The sequence below is a fragment of the Mustela putorius genome, unplaced genomic scaffold (genome assembly GCF_011764305.1).
Source record: "Mustela putorius furo isolate JIRA1106 unplaced genomic scaffold, ASM1176430v1.1 tig00003983_pilon_pilon_pilon, whole genome shotgun sequence".
NCBI classification, from domain to species: Eukaryota; Metazoa; Chordata; class Mammalia; order Carnivora; family Mustelidae; genus Mustela; species Mustela putorius.
In genome coordinates, this window is record NW_025422123.1 from 7328028 (window position 1) to 7347817 (window position 19790).

Here is a 19790-nt window from a genome sequence, read left to right on the forward strand (position 1 = left end):
TGTACTGACAGAGGGGAAATTAAAGCCTTCACTTACAAAGGACCTTGTTACAGAAGGGTAGATTCAGGGATGGTGGACCATGAGGGAACACGCCATCACCCAGGGTTGTAGCAGCCAAGCTGTTCCCCAGTCTAGCCCTGAGTATACCAGGGGAAGTCACCAGACCCTGACTTCACTCTCTTCCGAACTCTTCCGAATCTTCTGCTGTTGCTCTCCATGGCTGAACCCCACTGAAAGCCGGGATTCCTGGGGGCACACTGGTCAGCCTTCCAGGGTACACAGCAGCACAGAGGAGTGGATCTGGAGAGGCAACGGGCCATATCTAGCACAAGCATTGGTCACAGCCCTCCTCGGGAAAGACATCCTGAAATCCTGATAGGTTTCTTCCTATCACATACAACGGCGACATCTCCGCTAGCAGAAAACACGAGTTGCTATTTTAAGTTCAGTTGCTCCAACATGTTAAATTTAATTAAGCTCACGTGCTCTAAAGCACAATTTAAAGCTGCAACCCCAAGCACTTACCCAGGAAAAACAAAACAAACGTAAGTGGCTGCTTCTGAGCTGTTTTTCTTTTTCCCCTATTAATATTCATTGGGCATTCGTTCATTCAGCGTAATCCTATCAGACAAATCTACAGCTGATGTCTACAGCTGATGCTGGAGGTTTGGGAAGGAATCGGGAGCGTACTGGTTACCCGACTATTTCCTCACTTGTCTGCCTTCCCTTTCACCTGTCCCCTCTCCGTGTGCCAAGGAACTACATTTCCCAGTCTCCCTTGCCTGTTCCCAGGCTCCTTAGCCTCTGGCTTCCAGGAAGAGTTGGCCAATGGGGGCCTGGAAGAAGGCTGGAGGGCCAGAGGTGGGGCAGAAGCCAGATAATTCTTCCTCTTTTTCTGCTTCTTGTGGTGGTTTTCTATCAGCTCCCGGGGCCCCTCTGTAATCTCAGCTCCTGGGATTCTGGTTCCTGCCAGATAGATTTGGATCTTTGGTTCTGGTCCTGTCATCTCCTGTGCTCCCCACCTCTGGGTGGGGTGGGGTGGGGGGCTATGGCTTCCCGCTGTTGCTCATCTCTGCGATGCCTCCCTACCCCTGGCTGAAGCCCCAGCGATTCCATCCCCTGTGTAGCCCAACCCCTGCACTGAATTCCCTCTTAGATCTAGAGCGGATTTTTATGTTTCCTGACTGAGTCCTGAGTGGCGTGGGAGGTAGTCTTCCCAGGACGATAATGTTCTACCTGTTTTCATTTCCCCCCTGGCATTTCAGGAAAAGACTCTCCTGGCTTCACATCAGCAGCAGCACATCTTGGCCCTTCCTCATGAAACTCCAGCTTCAGGAAGCACTTGGTCACCTTCTCTGAGTCTCTCCCCACTTCTATATAAGCCACCCGAACCCTTTGCCTCCAGCAGCCCCTGTTCCTGGAAGCCTCCTGTCTCTTTCTCCACCGGGTGACTGTGTCCTTTGGGGCCTAACCCCAAGGTCATGTCTGACTCCACTGACCCCACAGGGAGCTGCCCCCACCCTCGTCCTGCCTGCCTTAGAGCCCTTCTTGGTTCATGAGCTGCCACCGACTCCCTTGAGGACAGTGGCCTTGTCTTATTCATTCCGTATCTCCACTGCCAATCATGGTATCTGGCCCAGAGTTACCACTGAGTAAATATTTACTTTACGGTTGAGTGAATGAAAGAGTGCTTTGTTAAATGTTAAAGCCTATACAAATGGGAGAGAATCTTCTTTAAATATGATGACTGGCTAATGGTGACTCCCAGACACTGGCTGGTCCCCAGGAGATCTTTCCGGAGAGGCATTTTTCTATATGCCTGAGGCTCACCACTTGGCCTCCTGACCACCTTTATGGGTGTACATGTAGATACGTATCTGGGGCATGTGAGCCTGGGCGTGAAGGTGTGTGTGTGGGGGGGGGGGGAGGTGGCAGTGCTTCACACAGATGGTGTTCAGAGGGGCCCGGTTCCCCCCAGTGTTAGTCACTGCTCTGTTCCACTTATGCTGAGCCTCAACCCTCCCAGACCCTCTTATGTGTCCCCTGCTTCTTCTGAGGAGAATCCCATGTGCCCTGTCCCAGAGACACTTGCAGGCCAGGCCCAATCCTTCCTAATAGCTACCACTAAAGGTATCGGGGCATCAGAGAATGGGAACAGGAGAGACCCTGAGTCTCTGCTCAGGGCCTCAGGGCAAAGCCTGGGAACTGACTACCAGAGTCCACGTCCCCCTCCCTGGGCTCACTCCCGACTACATTCACCCCCCTCCCTTGTAGATAGGTGATACGTTCTGGCAAATGGAATGTGGGCCATACCTGGGCCAGGCCTTAAAAGAGAGGCACTGCCAGCCCCACGTTCTCCCTCCCTCCTGCAGCCAGACACGGGGTATGGCGACCTGTTTGGACCACACAGTTGATAGAGAGACCTGAGGAGGTGGCAAAAGCCAGAGGTGCCTGCGTATCTAGTAAAGAAGACATCCTGACTAACCCCACCTCTGCTGCCTCCCGTCCATGGTGCACCATGGCTGCCAGCCGGGCCCCTGCACTCGCCTGGAGAAGCCAGGTCAAGCTGCCCCACTCCACTTCCCTGGCTCTGCATCCTCATTACTAGCTCTTCTCAGAACCACCAGCCTGCCAACCTCTCTGGATGGCTGTGGGATCTCAGGGCACAGGAAAGAGCCTCCTTAAACCATAGTGAGTGGCCCTGGATCCTCAGCCTCTCTCTCCTGCCACAAGCCCCCAGAGGGGCCTGTTTGCTTCCCTGCACAAGCTGCTTCTCTCTGGCACACAACGTATTGAGTCCTTCCCGTGTGCTGGGCACTGGACCAGCATGCTCTCTTTGATTCTGTGCACTGCCTGTGTAAGTGGGAATAATTATCCCCGCACCAGAGATGAAGAGACTGAGGCTCAGGCATATGGGTCACCTGCTCAAGGGCAGGGGACTGGATGGTGGCTGAGCTGGTGTTGCAACCCAGGCCTGCCAGGCCCCTGAGCATGATCCGGCCTCTACTGAATCACCTGGAATGGAACTGAGAAGAGTCAGATTTTAGCAGCAAGCAGGTCTTGTCAGGCTGATAACAATCCAAATAAATAAATAAATGAAATCATGTATTACTATAATGACAGCTGATATTTCCTGAACACTTACCATATGTCGAGCAGTCTTCTGAGTATGCTACACGTATTAAACTAATGTAATCCTAATGGCAACCCTGTGAGGGAGATATACTATGATGATCCTCATTTTACGGATAAATAAATTGAAGCTCGGAGAAGTGTTTTGCCCAATATCTACTAGAACATTTGTGCCTAGACAAGATTTGAATCCAGCACTCTCACAACATCTCCATCAATGCTCGCCATAACCCTCAAAAGTACTTTTCATAATTAGGCTCCCATTTTAGAGGGAGTAACTGAAGTGCCCCGAGGTTGCATAGCTAATTAGAATTAGAGACAGGATTTCAGTGAGCCATCAGTGTTGTCTGGCTGCTTCCTGAAGCTCAAGCGAGGTCTGAAGATGATGAGGGAGCCACGTGGATATTTGCAGGCAGTTTCCTCACAGATGGAACTGCCAGTACAAAGGCCCTGAGGCAGGAAGAGTGAGGAAGCTGGTATGATCAAATAGAGTGACGAGAAGGAAGAATGGTAGAAGATGAGGTCACCAAAGTAGTCGCCATGAGCCAGGTTCTGGAAGGCTTGTAAATATGTTGAGTTGGGTTACGACTCAGAGTATTTGCTGGGCACCAGGGTTGAGAAGGGTTCTGAGGCTGTGTTCAAATTCAGTAGGAAAGAGTGTTATGGGTCTGGAAGAACCTGTGTCCTGTATTTGTTGTTTCTGGTCTAGGGATCAGAGAATAGTTAGAAATACTGGAATTATTAGTACAAGCCGTGAGACTCCCTCTTCTGATGTCTCGTGCCAGATGCTGGCCTTCCCTAAACACATGGCCCTGAGTGATAATAGGGAAAGACACACGGCTGTTCTTTTGAATGGAATTAGCATGGAGCTGGCATGACTGAGTGAGGGCTTGAAGAATCAGAAACCTCTTATCAACTTCTGACCAGGGCCAGGGGCCAGGGACCAGGCTCTGTCTCTGCCTTTCTGCCTTTGCCTCTCCTGAGAACATAGGTTCCCCTGGGTTTCCAGAGGTCCTCTGTCTTCTTGACAGTTACTTCACCCCATCAGCAAGTAAAGAAGCCATATTCAAGATTATTGAAGCAAAGCCCCTCATTCTCCATTTCACAGCTTCAGGAGAGCAGACCAGTGGGAATCAGAGACCTTGTTGAACTGGCCTCTGGGTAAACCCTCTTGCTCTCCTTCCCTCTGCCTCTCCTGCCCCAGTAGCCAGAGGAACTTTTTAAAAGCCAGTCAGATAAGGTCCTTCCTTTGCTCTACGACCCCAGTGAGGCCTGTCTCACTTGTCAAAGTCCTCGCATGGCCCACAGGCTCCATGTGATCTGTACCTCACCTCTCTTATTTCCTCTCTTCCTCCTTACCCAGATTACTCTGCACCAGCATCTGTCTTCCCTGCCAGTTCTCAACCTGCCAAGGGTGCTCCTGCCTCAGGACCTTTGCACTGGTGGTTGCCCTAACCTCAGTGTTCTTCATCCAGATGTCCCTACGCTCACTACTTTGCCTCCTTCAATTCTGCTCCAATGTTACCTCCTCTGACCTCCTATTTAACATGGTGGGCTTCCTCTCATCTCTCATCTCTCTCTTGGCTCCTTACTTCTTACTCTCCCATGTCCCTTACTCTGCTCTACTTTCCCCCCATTCCATGGTTATTGCCTGAAAGATGCTATCATTTGCTTATTTACTTTGCTTACTTTAATGATCTTTCTCTCCTTGCAGTAGAGTCAATCTCAGCTCTCCGTCTGGGGATCAGGGTTTTTTGCCTGTTTTGTTCGCTGATATTTCCCCAGCCTTGAGAACAACACTTGGTGTAAAGGAGGCCCTTAAAAACATTTGTTGGGCAGGTGAAGGAAATGCATGTTCTATATTTGCGCCACTGAACACAGTAGCTACATGTGGCTATTTAAATTTAACTTCAAATTAATTAAAATGGAATCAAACTAAACATTCAGCTCCCCAGTCACGCTAGTCACATGTGGCTGGAGGCTACCACACGGGATAGGGTGGCCGCCGAGTATCCTCCAACCCATCCCAGAGCTCCATCAGACGGTGCTCTCCTAGGTCATCCTGAGCACTCCAGAAGGAGGTAGGCCCTTTCCTGTGTGAGCCCCAGCACCCCAAACGGATGGGGCCAGGCCAGGGAACACCAACCAACTCGACCACTCCTAGAGGTTTCCATAAGGCCTCTGAGTTCTCTTTATCCCACAAGTTCTCTCAGTGACTTTAGGCAGCTTCATCCCTTCCTTTCGGTCCTTCCAGCTTCTTCTGGCTCCTCAAATCTCAGATTCAGTGGGGTCTTTTGGGGTTCCCCTGGGCCTGGCTCAAGCTCACATGCCCCTGGAGTGCTCTGTCTGCCTTGGCAATTGGAGGCTCTGGGCAGCCCTCTGGTTTTCTGTTTCTAAATCCTCATTCCTGCCTTTCCACTGCCCGTCTATTAGTTACACTTCCATTGCATAAGTCTCTATTAAGAAAAGTCCCTGATAAATCCAATCCCAGAGATAAACGTCACGCCTCCCAGGAATACCTTCCGCTAGAAAGAAAGAGAAGGTGCAGAGGCAGCAGAGTGCCAGGGTGGTGAGCAGACCCCAGTGCCAGTCTGGGGGTTCAAATGCTGGCCCCACCGCTTCCCAGCTGTAAGAGTATACCACAGGCAATCTCTTAATCTGCCTGTGCCTCAGTGGCCTAAAAGTACCCGATTGCTGTAGAATGGGGGCTTATAGGGTTATTACAAGGTTTACATGAGTCATGATTCACAAAGAACCTAGGTCAGTATCTGGCACAGAATAAGCTCCTCCTGAGTAGCTATTATGTAAGGGAGCTGGCAATGCCGAACCAAAAGAAACAGATCTCTTAGGGTGGAAACGCAGGCCTCAGGATTTGTGGCTGGCAAACCTCACACCAGCTGGAGAGTGGGAGACCTGGCTGTGCCTGGGTCCTGGCTGGGCCAGCCTGGTGCCTGGGACACTCACTGCAGTGACATGTGTCTGCCAGCTTCCACGGGACTCTAAGAGTCTTTTTCAGAAGACACGTGGTGACTGCATTAGTTAAACCCTGGATGAGTGATTGCAGAGATGTCTGGAAATCAGGCCAAAGTGAGGCAAGCCCCTGCAGGCTACCTCAGCATTCACCTCCCCAGAGTGAGGGCTTACCCGGGAATAGGTGAGGTTCCGACCCGGGGAGACCGTTCCTTTGCTCCCTGACTCAGGAAGCATGGCACATCCAGCTGCCCAGCGAGGGGGCAGAAAATCTCCAGGCCCCGTGTTTGGCTAGTACTGCCATGCCAGTGTGGGAGTTTTGCTCTGCTCCACGGTGCTCCCTCATGGAGAGGATGAGCCAGGAGGACAGGGTGAGAGTGCTGGTCCTGGGTCATCAGGGTTCAAAACCAGCACCATCACTTACTGGCTGTGTGACCTTGGGTAAGCCACTCAACCTCCCTGGAAAGGGGGACAGAAGACAGGGCCTCCCTCACAGGATCATGAGGAGGACTAAATGAGTCAGCACCTGTTTTGTGAACAGTGCTGGGTCCCTGGTGAACACTCAACATATGCTAGCTGGTGATCAAGGATGTCATCTGGTCCCAAGGCAGGCAGAGCGATGAACCCAGTAGGCGTGAGGTTAGACTCAGTTCCGACTGGGGGGCAAGCACTTAGCCCCACCCAGGGGCAGCCATCTGAGACCTGGTGGTCTGTCGTGGTGCCCTCACTGGCCCAGCCTACCCTCCGGTCCAAGTGCTTGTCTGGCGACTCCCAGATGTCTGCTGGTCTGTCCCCCCTCCCCTGCCATCTCCAAACACAGACCTCAGGAAGGCCACTTGAGATGGGTGTGAGTCCCTCTGAAACAGGCTCTTCTGGCTTCAGCACTGCACTCCCACGGGTCAGGGACAGGTCAGGAAGTCCATCCAGCTCTGCACAACCTCAAGCAGAGGGAATTGCAGCTCATGTCTCTGTCCTGATAGCTGCTGCTTCTCCCACGGACCCCAAGGCAACCCCATGGGGACATGCAGAGCAAGGTGGTGTTTGTTTATTTGCTTGTTTTTGGACACATGGGAGCTTCTTTCACATCATGCAGGGACTCCCATCCCACCTGGAGTTTCCGCTTTTCCAGAATTAACACCCCCATTCCTTCCGACATCTTCTCGGGCCCCAGCGTCCTCTTGCCTCTTGGCGGCTCACCTCTGGTCACATGGTAGTCTGAGGTCAGCCCTCCTCTCTGGGGCATTCTGAACACAGACCCCACCATCCGTCCCCCTCTCCCCTCCCACGTCAGACTTCAGACTTCTCCTGAGCCTTCCCTACTCCCCCCCAACACTGCACTGGACTTTCTGGAAGCAGCAGCCTTCCAGGTGTCTCCCCTTGAGCACACGGTCAGTGGGAACACTCTGTGATTAGCCTGGGGTGGCCTTGAGGCCCCATTGTACCCATTCTGTTCCCCTAAAGCAGCATTTCTACCATTGCTGGAGCTTTTTTTTTTTTTGCCACTGCAGCTGACCCAGGCAAGCTCCCCAGCCCAGAGCAGGCCTCTCTCTCTCTCTCTCTCTCTCTCTCTCTCTGTGTGTGTGTGTCTTTAACTTTCTTCCTGCCTCCCTTCATCCAAATCTGGACAGATGTGAACCTTCTCTCTGTATTTATTTGTCCTTAGCTCCCAGCCCCCAAGGACATGTTTCAGAGGAAAAAGTGTGGGTTTTGGAATCAGACAGAAATCTCTCTTTGAAGGCCGGTTCCGCCCCCAACCGTGTGACTCTGGATCATTTTCTGTCTCTGAACCTCTTTGCTCCCGTGTGAGATGGGGACAGCAGTGCCAGCCTCCTCTGTGAGTGTAAAAAATTAAAGGCAGCGGGGATAAGCACCACTGCCCCTTCCACTCCTTGCCCAGGGCCACTCGGTACCCCCCAGCTGAAGAAGAGGACCATGAGGATGATAGTTGTCTTTTATCTCCTTGAGGAGCTGAGAAACGCTTCCTCACTAACAATTCATTACTTACGGAAAAAAAAAACACACACACACACACAGAAGGTGTCAGACCAATTATACCTCATTGTAAACACAGGAGTGTTTGAAATCAAGATTCCCTACCAGCCGCATTCAAAATGCATCCAGACAACTGCCAGACCTCAGCTCAGTGCCGCCCAATGAAGTACCTGATCCAACAAGTCCCCCAGTTGGCAGATCCATCATTTCATGGGGGAAGCCGCCCAGGGGCAAAGTCACCTGTGGCACCAACCTCCTTAAAAATGTTATCACAGCACTTGCTTTCAGCGGCCCATGTACAAAAACTGGGATGATAGAGAGATGAGTATGGCCCTTGCACACAGATGACATGAAAATTCATGGAGCATTGCATACTTTTATGAAATTCTGACACAGGCTACAACACGGGTGAACCTCGAGGACATTCCGCTAAGTGCAAAAGCCAGATGTTAAACGACAACGACGGCACAATGCCACTTACACAAGTACTGAGAGTGGTTAGGTTCACAGAGACGGCAGGTAGAAAAGAGGGTGGCTGCCAGGGGCTGGGGGGCGGGGAAAGGGGAGTTGGTGTGTGACGGATGCGGAGTCTGAGTGTGGGACAATGGAAAGTTGGTGGGGGCGCAACCGTGTGAAAGTACTTTGTGACCCTGAACTGCACACTCAGAAATGCCTAAAATGGTCAACTTCATGTTCCGTATATTTTCTCCCCCCTCCCCCTCTCTCACACACACGCACACACACACAATACCCCCCTTGCAAAATGCCATCACTAAGCAAATTCTTCCAAGAGGATGGGGCAAAAAGAGGTTGTTAGAAACAGATTTGCCATGTTCGTGTGGCTGATGCACACTCGGGGGGCAGATTCCACCAGCAGGGCCTTCCTGGCTCTATTGTCCACGAGCTCAGTGGGCCCTGTCAGATCAGGGATGGGCAGCATGTGGGGAGGGGCCTGGGTGAAACAGGATGACCCCTGGCCTTGTGTCTGCGCTTCTCCATCTGTCCTGAAGGCTGAAGAACTGGGCAGCTCCATCTGTATCTTTGTGGTAAATACCCAGTAGTGCAATTGCAGGGTCATAGGGAAGCTCTATTTTTAATTTCTTGAGGAATCTCCACACTGTTTTCCAAAGTGGCTGCACCAACTTGCATTCCCACCAACAGTGTAAGAGGGTTCCCCTTTCTCCACATCCTCTCCAACACTTGTTTCCTATCCATCTGTATCCCAGTGTTTATAGAAGCAATGGCCACGGTTGCCAAACTATGGAAAGAACCAAGATGCCCTTCAATGGACGAATGGATAAGGAAGATGTGGTTCATATACATGAGGGAGTATTATGCCTCCATCAGAAAGACGAATACCCAACTTTTGTAGCAACATGGACAGGACTGGAAGAGATTATGCTGAGTGAAATAAGTCAAGCAGAGAGAGTCAATTATCATATGGTTTCATTTATTTGTGGAGCATAACAAATAGCATGGAGGACAAGGGGAGATGGAGAGGAGAAGGGAGTTGAGGGAAATTGGAAGGGGAGGTGAACCATGAGAGACTATGGACTCTGAAAAACAACCTGAGTGTTTTGAAGGGGCGGGGGGTGGGAGGTTGGGGGAACCAGGTGGTGGGTATTAGAGAATGCAGGGATTGCATGGAGCACTGGGTGTGGTGCAAAAACAATGAATACTGTTACGCTGAAAAGAAATTAAAAAAAAAAAAGAAAGAAAGAAAGAACTGGGCAGCTCCAGAACAGAACATGGCATAAATCGAATGGTGCAAAGAGGTTGGGGAAGAAAACCACATGGTGATTCATGGTGTCTGCTGTGGTGTCCGCAGGGCCTGGATTAAATTCCCCGCCCTGCCACTGGTTCACTGAGACTCCAGGTGGATTACATCACCCTCTCGGCCTGAATTGAATAGCAATGCTAGTACCTGCTTTGTAGGAACACCATCAGGAGGAAATGAGGTAAAGTATGTGAAACCCTTGGCAGGAGGCCTGAACAGGAAACACGAGGTTGTGTTTTGACGACGTTGGGGAAGTCAGCGCTGACTCTTGATGGAAGAAATCAAGGTGAAATGAAGTGTTCAGTCATTTCATGGCTGAGTTTGGGGATCCTGCCTTTCCCTCCCTTGTTACAATCCCCTTTCTCCGTCAGATGAGAAAGGGAATTGGCTCAATCCCGAGGTGGAATTTGTGCTGTGAGGAAAAAATTCATTGACCGTAATGCAGGTAGGTTACTTCACATCACAGCTCTGAGCCTTACTCAGTGTTCTTGCCTGCAAAATGGGTTCATAATATTGATCATCTGGTATCGCCGTGAACATTAAATATGGTATTTGCTGAGTACTGGATTCCGTGCTTAGAATGCGTAGGTGCAGTCTGAAGCAGCCGTGATGATACCAGGGTTCGGTGTCTGAAGATCAGGGTCCATTCCTGCCCACCGCCCTCGGCTAGCCGAGCAATCCCCAACAAGGAGCTCTCACTCTTCTAAATCTCAGCTTTGTTGTTTGTCCCACAGAGTGCTGATCCTGCTACCTGCCCCACAGGACTCTTGGGTAAACCTAGGAAGATGGGAGTCTCCTGGGATGCAGCACGTAAGTATCACAAATGTGAGGGACTGTTCAGCACCCGTGCATGAACCAGAGATGGAGAAACTGCCCAGGGTGTCCTTGAGGGTTTCTCCAAGCTGCATGGCTGGAGGCAGGCCCCCATGTCTGAGTAGCCTGCTGGACATCCAGCTGGCCAGGTGGCAGCATCACTCTGCTGCTTCTCCCCTAGCAGAGAGACCCCCTTTCCACGCGATGGGCTGGAGGAGCCTGCTGAGCCCTTCTCTGGGCTGCGTTCCTGCTGATCCTTCCCAGAACATCTCTACCTCTCACAAGCAGGCTGGCTGGGAAGGAATCAGTCAGGGGTAGGAGAGAACGACCTCTAGAGGGAGACCTCCCCACAGTGGGGAGGCTGCTGTGCTCAGCCATGTGGGAGGGTGGATGGAGGAACAGAGCTGTCCCCACCCATTAATTACCCTCAGGTTCAGGCTGGATGGACTGGGGTCTAACTCTGGCTTTGTCAGAGTTATCTGTGTGGACTTGGGCAGGTTACTTCTCTTCGATGTGCTTCAACATCCGATTCTGACATTCTAGAATTCTATAAGAACATCACCAGAAGAGGGGTGACAGGAGCCAGGGGGAGGCAGAAGGAGGGCAGGTAGGAACAGCCAGCAAAGGGCCAGATTCCCAGTCCTGACAGTGGATAGGATCTGGCACCCGAGTGACCCGAGCTGTGAGCTCAAATCTTGACTCACAACTTACTGGCTGCCTCATCTTTACCCTTTGCTTAACTTCCCACAACTTCATTCTTCTTGTTTGTAAATGCTGTTTGCAAATCTAAATTACAAGGTCATAGGAGGATTAAAAATAATGTATGCAAAAATACTGGCATACAGTATATACTCAATAGGTAAGCTGAATGCTTACCTGCTTTATAAAGTCTGTCATCTCTATCTCTCCATCTATCTCTGTGTGTCTGTCTGGCTACGGATCTTCATCAGCACTATTCTCTTTTTCAGAGAGAACACTAACACCATCCCACCTGTCCATCCCCCAGGAGGATGTCTTGCAGAACAGAAGGTGAGCTGTCTGGGGGCACGGGTAGGTCGTCTGGGGGGTCAGGGACTCAGTGTTGAGAAGATGAACCTTCCTATGGGACTTATTCATTGTCTGGGAGCTCTCAGGTGAGGCCGGCCTGGTCTGGAGGTGCCCCATCCTGGTTCTACTTAAGACTAGCTTAAAGCAGCAGGATTACCATCCTCTCCCTCCCGAGCCCTCCCCAGGCCTGGGCAGCAGAGCCTATGGGGACAATGAGCACTGAAGAGAGCCACTAAATGCACTTTGGTGTCCCTGGAGGATGGCATGTGGGTCTGTGATCTTCTTACATGGGAGTAATCATGTGAGTGAATCCTATGTGAGTACATCACAGACTTGGGTCTATAATTTTCTGGGCGTCTCTCCAGCACTGTAATTGGGGTATATGGGTCTGAAGCCCCTGGAATTGGCCTGCTTTCCTCCACAGTGTGTACGTTCATTGGCCAGTGTGAGCATATTGAGTGTGTGTCCACTGGCTGGTGTGTGTGTGTGTCCCTGGCCAGTATGTGCATGAGAGTGGGTCTATCGGGTGGTAGAGACGCATCCTGGGAGTGTGAGCAGAGAGGAGGTTGTGGGTTTGAGGCTGTGAGCTCATGTGAGCATTTGAACGAGTCAGAGCATTTAAGAAGATGTCCCTGAGTGGGCGCTGCAAGGTTCCCAGGATCTGGCCCCTCTCCCCCCTTCCCCATCTCCTAGACTCTGCCTCTCGCTCTTCCACTATAGTCATCCAGGCCCCTCACTGTTCCTCAGACCTGCTCAGGTCCTAGGGCCTGGCCCTGGCTGTTCCCTCTGCCAGGAATGTCCTTCCTGCAGACCTCAGCTTGGCTCGCCTCCTTCAAGACTCAACCAGGCTTCACCTTCTCTGGGAGGTCCATGTTGGCCGCCCTGTGTAAGCCTGCACCTCTCCACCGCGCCGAACCTCTTACCCTGCTCCGCTCTCCCCTGCATTGCACTCACTGCCTCCCCACACCCAGATAATTTACCCATTTATTGTGCTTGTTGCCTGCTTCCCCCATGAGGATGAGGATCCTTCGTTGTTTTATTCACCGATGCATCCCAAGCACCCAGAATGGAAGCATTTATATGCTGGCATATTTGCCTCCGGTTTCTCATTTGTAACATGGGGACGATAATAGAAGCTCTCCACTTCATAGAGTTGTCAGGCAGATTAAATGAATGAATACCTAAAAGCACTGAGAACAGGGCTTGGCACATAGTTCAATAAATGTTGGCTATTATTATTATGCTCCATCACAGCCAGGAGTCGGAAGGAGATGAGTGATCCCTGTGAAGGGCCCGGCAGAGGGGGAGGGGCTCACAGCCCTCCCACCCATCTTTTAAAAATTCCCTGACCTCCCACAGTCCCAGAACCCATATTATTTTACCCCCTTTGGCTTAGGGAGTTAGTTATCAGTCTGTTCGTTACTTTTTTTGTTTTTTGTTTTTTGTTTTTTTTTTAATCAAGACAGGAAGCCAGGAAGCCCCAGCCTGCCTACCGCAGGCTGCCAGCTCCAAATTCCATAGGTGGTTAGCAGATCTGTTAGCAGATCCTATAGGTGGTTAGCAAATCTGTTAGCAGATCCTATAGGTGGTTAGCAGAATGTGACCAGCAAGCACATCCACACATCCTCGATGGCTATGGTTGCCAATCATACCACTAGAACCCCAGCTCTGGCCCAGGAGTTGGATGCCTGGGTTCGTCTCCCAGCCCGGAGACTCCTAACAGGCTTTAGGACCCTGGACAAGTCCCGTGCCTCCTGTCTGGATCTCTGCTCTTGGGCACAGGGAAGGGTTGGGATTAGATCAATTGTGAGGTCTTTCCAGGCTGGTCCATTCATCCAAGAAATGTTCCCAGAGCACCTGTTATAGGCCTGTGCATATCCCCAGGCACTGGGGATATGGTAGTGAGCACTAGACACAAGCCCCTGCCTTGTGGAGTTGACATTCTCAGCATTGAGAGCAGGGGGCAGGCAGAAAGTAAAGAATAAACATAATTGGTAAATGAGTGAATATGTCATAAAATGGAACATGCTGTGGGAAAAAAAAAGGAAAAGTGTAGCAGGTTAAAAGGAGGTAAAGTGTTGGTAGAGGGAAGACAGGCTCAGCAATAAGTGGGAGGGGCCAGGAAAACTTCCTTGAAAAGGTCACATTTGCAATGAGGGACATCTTATGTTCCAGGAACCTATGAATCTCAGCGATTCTTGGCGTTTCTCTGTTCCAGGGAGAGCACCATTTGGGGTCCCCTGGAGTCCGCCATCTCCGAGCACACTGATCCTCAGCTTGCCCAGTGGGTGATGGGGCCAGAAGACAGATCAGCCAAGTTCCCAAGAGTGATGAGTGATTCACCACTTTCTTTAGCCACACTCCAATATTTTATAGCTCCTGTGGCTCTGATGGAATAAATATGACCTTTTCCCCTCACTTTGCTTAAGACTCAAGGTCAACAGCCCAGCTATGATCCATCGGCGGCTCCCTGTGCCAGACGTCCACAAGCCCAGGAGCCCCGTGGCTGTCAGAGATTCATGGCATCATCCTCCAGCCCTACACAACCTCCTGCCCCTCAGCACTGGTTCTGGGCTTCACCCGGCCAGCAAGGCAGTGGCCACAGTGACTCTGGGGGATGATGACTCATTAAGGGCAGAGACCAAGCCATAAATCTTCTCTCTTTCTCGAGTACACCCCATCACTAGGGTTGAACCCATGACCCATGTTTCATTTCGGTCCTTGGAGGAGGTAGTGATGGGGAGGCCAAAAATCCATGGTTCAAATGGCAAGTTTTAAATGAGAATGCCCCAGGGCCCAACCATTACTTTCCTCAGTGTGCAGAAGGGTCAAAAGGCATGCATCAGCTTGCTGGCCTCCCATGGAACCTTCCAGGCCCTTTATGCAGCCAGGCCCTCCTTCTGCTTTCAAAGAAGCAAAGGTTTTTCTTTGTTGTTGTTGTTAGACATTACCAGCACTGCCCAGATGTTCTTCCTCTCTGGCTGAGATCCCTCCCTATAACACCCACCTGTTTCCCCTTGTTTCCTTCGTTCCATGGGGGTGGGAGGGATGTGTTCATGTTTCCCCTTTCTCCTCATGGTGGTTCTGAGTGACAGCAGGCTGACGGTTCTGGGTTTGTGAAAAGATTAGGTGGCTGGGTAGGGGATGATCTAGAAGGGAAATGGGGTCACTTGTCTCTATTTTCTTTTCTTTTTTCTCTCCTCTCCTTTCCTTTCCTTTCTCTAAGCTCTACGCCCAACCTCAGGCTTGAACTCATGACACGGAGATCAAGAATCACATGCTCCACTCACTGTACCAGCCACAGATTGTTCAAAGCCCTGGCAGAATACCCCAGAGAAGCTACTTAACCTCTTTGAGCCTCAGTTTTCTCATTCGTAAAAGCAAGATAATAACAGGACCTTCGTCATTGAGATGTTGGAAGAACTGAATAAGCTAATAAATGGAAACCACTAGAATAGAATCTGGCACGTCATAATTTCTCCAAAAGGTTGGTTCTTATTATCATCATCATTACTGGAGAAGAAAAAAAAATCTGCATTTACTTGGCACTTTTGACCTAATTTCCATCAGTTGGTTTTGTGATTTATAATCCACTTACTTCTAACCAAAGATGTAAGATGACTTGCCACATGAAAACATAGGAGACAGGTACATTAAAAAAAAACAACAACAACTATTTTATGGCAGATTAGAGATCAGCAAGGAGGTTTGAGTTAAAGGCCCTGGACCCCAGAATGGTTAGTTGTGCCAGGTAAGTAAGGCATGCCTACAGAGCCGCTGGGCAACCCTGTGTCATTCTGTCCTGGGAAGAGCATGGGGGTATGTGATGGCCTCAGAACAAAGTGAGAGGGACAGCTTACTTGGGGGCATCCAGCCTGGGTGGGCCTGGGACCACAGGAGAAGAAAGGGCTGATCATACTCCAGATGAGGGGTACCCCCAGCCCAGGAGGGGTGGTGCAGTCCACTTGGGGATGGCCAGACGACATCCAGCATACTGCCCACTGGACCCCACCCGTGCAGAGGGAGGGCACAGCTGGAGGCACTACCAGAGAATGTACCCACCGCTCCCTTCCTGCTCCAGAGACAACCAGACCACCACCCTGTACCTGAAATGCCTCCTGTGTCTCTTCACTGACCGAGCTCTTATTTGACCTTCTGGGTCACCTCCTCCAGAAAGACCTCCCTGACCTTTCCAGGACCTGACTTTTGCTTGCACAGCACTTATATTAGCCATAGTAACTGAGTAACTGAGTCAGGTATTCCTTAAGTACCGAGTCCTTTAGGTCCGCCTCCATGGGAAATGAGAGCTGCAGGAGGGCAGGTGTGTCCTGATAAGCGGCCATTTCCTCTGTGAGTGGCCCAGACCTGACATTAGCTGCATAAAATAAAGACTGCTTTAATGACTAAAGGTGAGAGGCAAGAATGGAAGAAGGCAGTGAAGGAGGATATTGAAGCCGGGGGATGGGGGGGTGGGGAAGCATTCGGCAAGCCATGAGAATTATCTGCAAACATTAAATGGACCTATTTTGAAATCAGAATACATTTTACTTCTGATGAGGATGAAGGCAGAATGGAAGGGCAGGAAGTAAAGGCAGATGGAGTTGGGGGCTTGTAATAAGGAAAATCTTCTCAGCTAGAGCATCCAACGGTAGTTGGGGCTCTTGGGGGGGGGGGGTGGACAGGGTAGTTTCTTGTATATGCAAGCTATTCCCAAATGGGGCCAGTTAACATCCTAAGGGTGTGGAGGGGAGGGGAGGTGGGGTGATAGATGGGAGAAGTAGTGGGCATCATAAAGATTCACAAAGAAAGGAGAGAGCTGGCCTGGATGACCTTGAACTGTCCCTTTCTAACTCTGGACCTTCTTCAGACTGTGCAAGTAGCAAGAACTAGGCCCATTTAAAGACAGAAGAACAGAATCCAAGAGAGTTGTGCCAAATATATAGCTGGACGAGTCCCAAGACCTTGGCTTTCCCTCCTTCTCCCTGAGCTCTCTCAAGTCCTTGGCAATATGTCCATGCAGGGGAACTGGGCTTTGAGGTCACTTTGTGACCTCTCCCTGACCCCCTCCCACCTCCTGCTGCTGGGACCTCCACTGTGACCCCGCCTCTGGTCCATATCCTCTGTTGACCAGTCCTGGAGGAAACCACTGCAGCATCACCTAGGTTATGCCTATGATAAGTGCAAAGAAGTGCATTTCTAATGGTGGAATTTCAGGCCCTTTGAAGGAAATATTTTTGGGTGGGGTCCTACTCGTAGGCCCATCTTAGACAGAATGTGTGTGTGGGGGGAGGGTGGATTGGGTCTAAATCTTGGCACCCATGCTTTCCTGGCAGCTCCCACCCACTCACTTTTGTTAGAGTAGAGCAGCTTTCTTCCAGCCCCTGCCAGAGGGAAAGGACTGCTGGGCACAAGCCTAGCCGACCCGGGAATTTTCAAAGTCTCGCTGTTTCACTCAGACCTTCTTTTGAGCGACAATCAAAGGCTGGGGGAGGAGCGCAAAGCAGCCTTGGGAAGCAGCCCTTGGCACCGGCTCACACACGGTGGCATTTTGACGGGTGGTAAAAATATCTCTCTGGCGTTCGGTGCCGGCTGCTGCCACCGCCTCAGCTTCCAAGATCCTGTCTCCTTGCCCAGGGCCTCCGCAGCCTCCCCACCTGGCCACACGCCCCGCAGGGGACAGAACCCAGGTCACCGAGCCCCAACCACCAGCTAGCCTCACATCTGCAACAGCCGCCTCCATCACTGCGGCCTGGCTCCAGCAAAAACACGCTGAAGAGCCACTAGAGGAGGAGATTTATTATCAGAAATACTGCAGCACATGCCTAATGAGCTAATTAAACAAGAACATAAATAATTACTCCCTATCAGAGTGAGAGGGCTGGGGGTGGAGAGGGTGGGGGACGCTGACGGAGCTGGGACAGTGATGCTGGAGATGTCTGCTCTGCGGGTGGTGGGGGCAGATGGGGACTCCTCTCCTCTCCAGGCTGCTGCTGGGCCTCCACGAGCCTCCCCAGCCCAGTAGAGGCAAGCTCATGAATTCTGCCAGAAGAAGAACCATGGGGTTCTAAATCTTGGCACCCATAACAGAGGGCTGCTTTGTTCCCTACCAGAGTATTTCTACTCACTCACTTGCCCACACCCTGATCTCCTTTCCCCATCGAAGGACACTGAGGACACCCATTTTATGGATGTGAACCTTAAGGAGCAGGGGGAGTCTTAAGACATAACTAAGACCCCTGAGACCATCTTGTAACTGATCTTCCTACTTCCTCCCCTGCCCCCTTGAGGTCTATTCTTCATCTAGCAGCCAGAATCTTCTTTCTTAATCACATGATGCCACTCTTCTGTATTCACCCCTCGACCTCCCCACCAGTGGCTCCCATCTCTTTCAACATAAAATCCAAGGCCTCACCATGGCCTAGAGGGCCCTACATGATCCAGCCCTCTCCAGTCTTGTAATCTCATTTACTGTCACTCTTCCTCCAGATACCCTGGAGTCCTTTCTGCTTCTCTAACAAGACTCCCAGGGCCTTTGCACATGCTATTTCCCCTGGCTGAGCTCTTTTTCTCATTCCATTCAGGTTTCTTTTCCAATGTCACTCCTTAGTGGGATCATCCCTGACTACCCATATAAAGCAGTAACCCCTCATTCTGTGTCCCTTTATACTAATTATTTTTCTTCCAAATGCACATGTTAATTTTTTTCTCCATCTCTTTCATAAGAATTTAAGGAATTTGCCTACTTTGTTCTAACCCTAGGTTCTTGATAGTTTACTCCAGAACAGATCTAGCTACACCAAAATCTAGTTACTGCAAGTCAAAGCATGGTTTGTGCCTAGACCATCCTGTTCCAAATCCAGAACTTTCTCTACCACAGGTCATTCCTTCCCAGCGAACTTGACCTGGTTCCCCACTGTCAAAAGGAGGAAGCCTGACTTTCAGGACAGGACAGAGCAGTGGCTACAAGCTCCAGCTCCACCCCCTCCAAGCTGGGGGGCCTCATAAGTCACATCACCTGCTATGGCTCTATAGTCCTTGTCTGTCAAATGGCAATGTCATACCTCCAGGGTTCATATGCCAATGAAAATGCTTTTATAATAGTTAACTGGAGGTAACTGAAGGTAGTAAGGATTCAGTAAATACAGCTCTTTTGTGTGACGTTCAAGGACACCAACAGGCTGACCCCTCCCATCCTCTTTAAACAAACCTATTATTTTCCTAGACCAGAGCATCTTGAAATGTTGTCCCCAAAGTGATAGTATCAGCATCCCCGGGAGAATGTATTAGAACAGCGGATTGTCAGACTCTGCTCCAGACCAACTGAGTCAGAAACTCAGTAGGGTCCAGCATCCCTGTGCTAACAAGTGTGCCAGATGACTCGGATTCATGCTTAAGTGAGAACCTGCCCTAGAGACAGTTCCTCTTTTAGGTAGGCTCTGTGTGCCAGATTGAGTTGTTGGTCCTGTTTCTTCACTTTCCCAAAAGAAAATACCTCCACAGCCTTGCTGATGGTGGATGAAGTACATGTCTTGCCCTCTGACTTTGGGCTTGGCCATCTAACTTGCTTTGGCCAATGGGATTTAAGTACATGTGATGCCACCACAAGCTTGGCATTTGGTTCTTTTGTTGGGCTTGCTCTCCCAGAGTGGGAGAAGAACACACTCTGAATAGCCATCGCCCCTAGCTGGGGATATGAGATATGTAGGGAGGACCTAAACCACAGCCCAGCCCACTCTGTCCTGCCCAGCCCTGCCCAGTCCAGCCCAGCCCAGGCTACCCAAAACCAGTTGAACCCCAGCAAACCTGCAGACCCACAAATAAGAAAATGGAATGTTAGTGGTTGTAAGCTGCCTAGATTTTGAGATTGCTTGTCACACAGCGTTACTGTGGCAGCAGCTGATTAATACACCAGCAGCCCTTTTAAGTCCTTGACCAGGACTGAACAATCTTGCCTCTGCCTCTGTCTTTACCGATTCCACCTAAAGCAGCTACACCTTCCCCTCTTCCCTCCAAATCCTACCTATTCCCCAGGACATGCCTTGCACTCCACTCCACCCAT

General features: G+C 50.7%; 1 protein-coding gene and 1 pseudogene across 1 annotated transcript in view; one reads left to right on the forward strand and one right to left on the reverse strand.

Moving 5' to 3' along the window:
- The window catches only part of LRFN2 (leucine rich repeat and fibronectin type III domain containing 2), a 40694-nt gene that overhangs the window by 8042 nt on the left and 12862 nt on the right, over positions 1-19790 (reverse strand). The gene's annotated exons all lie outside the window — the stretch shown is intronic.
- LOC123389549 lies at positions 8373-8473 on the forward strand (annotated as a pseudogene).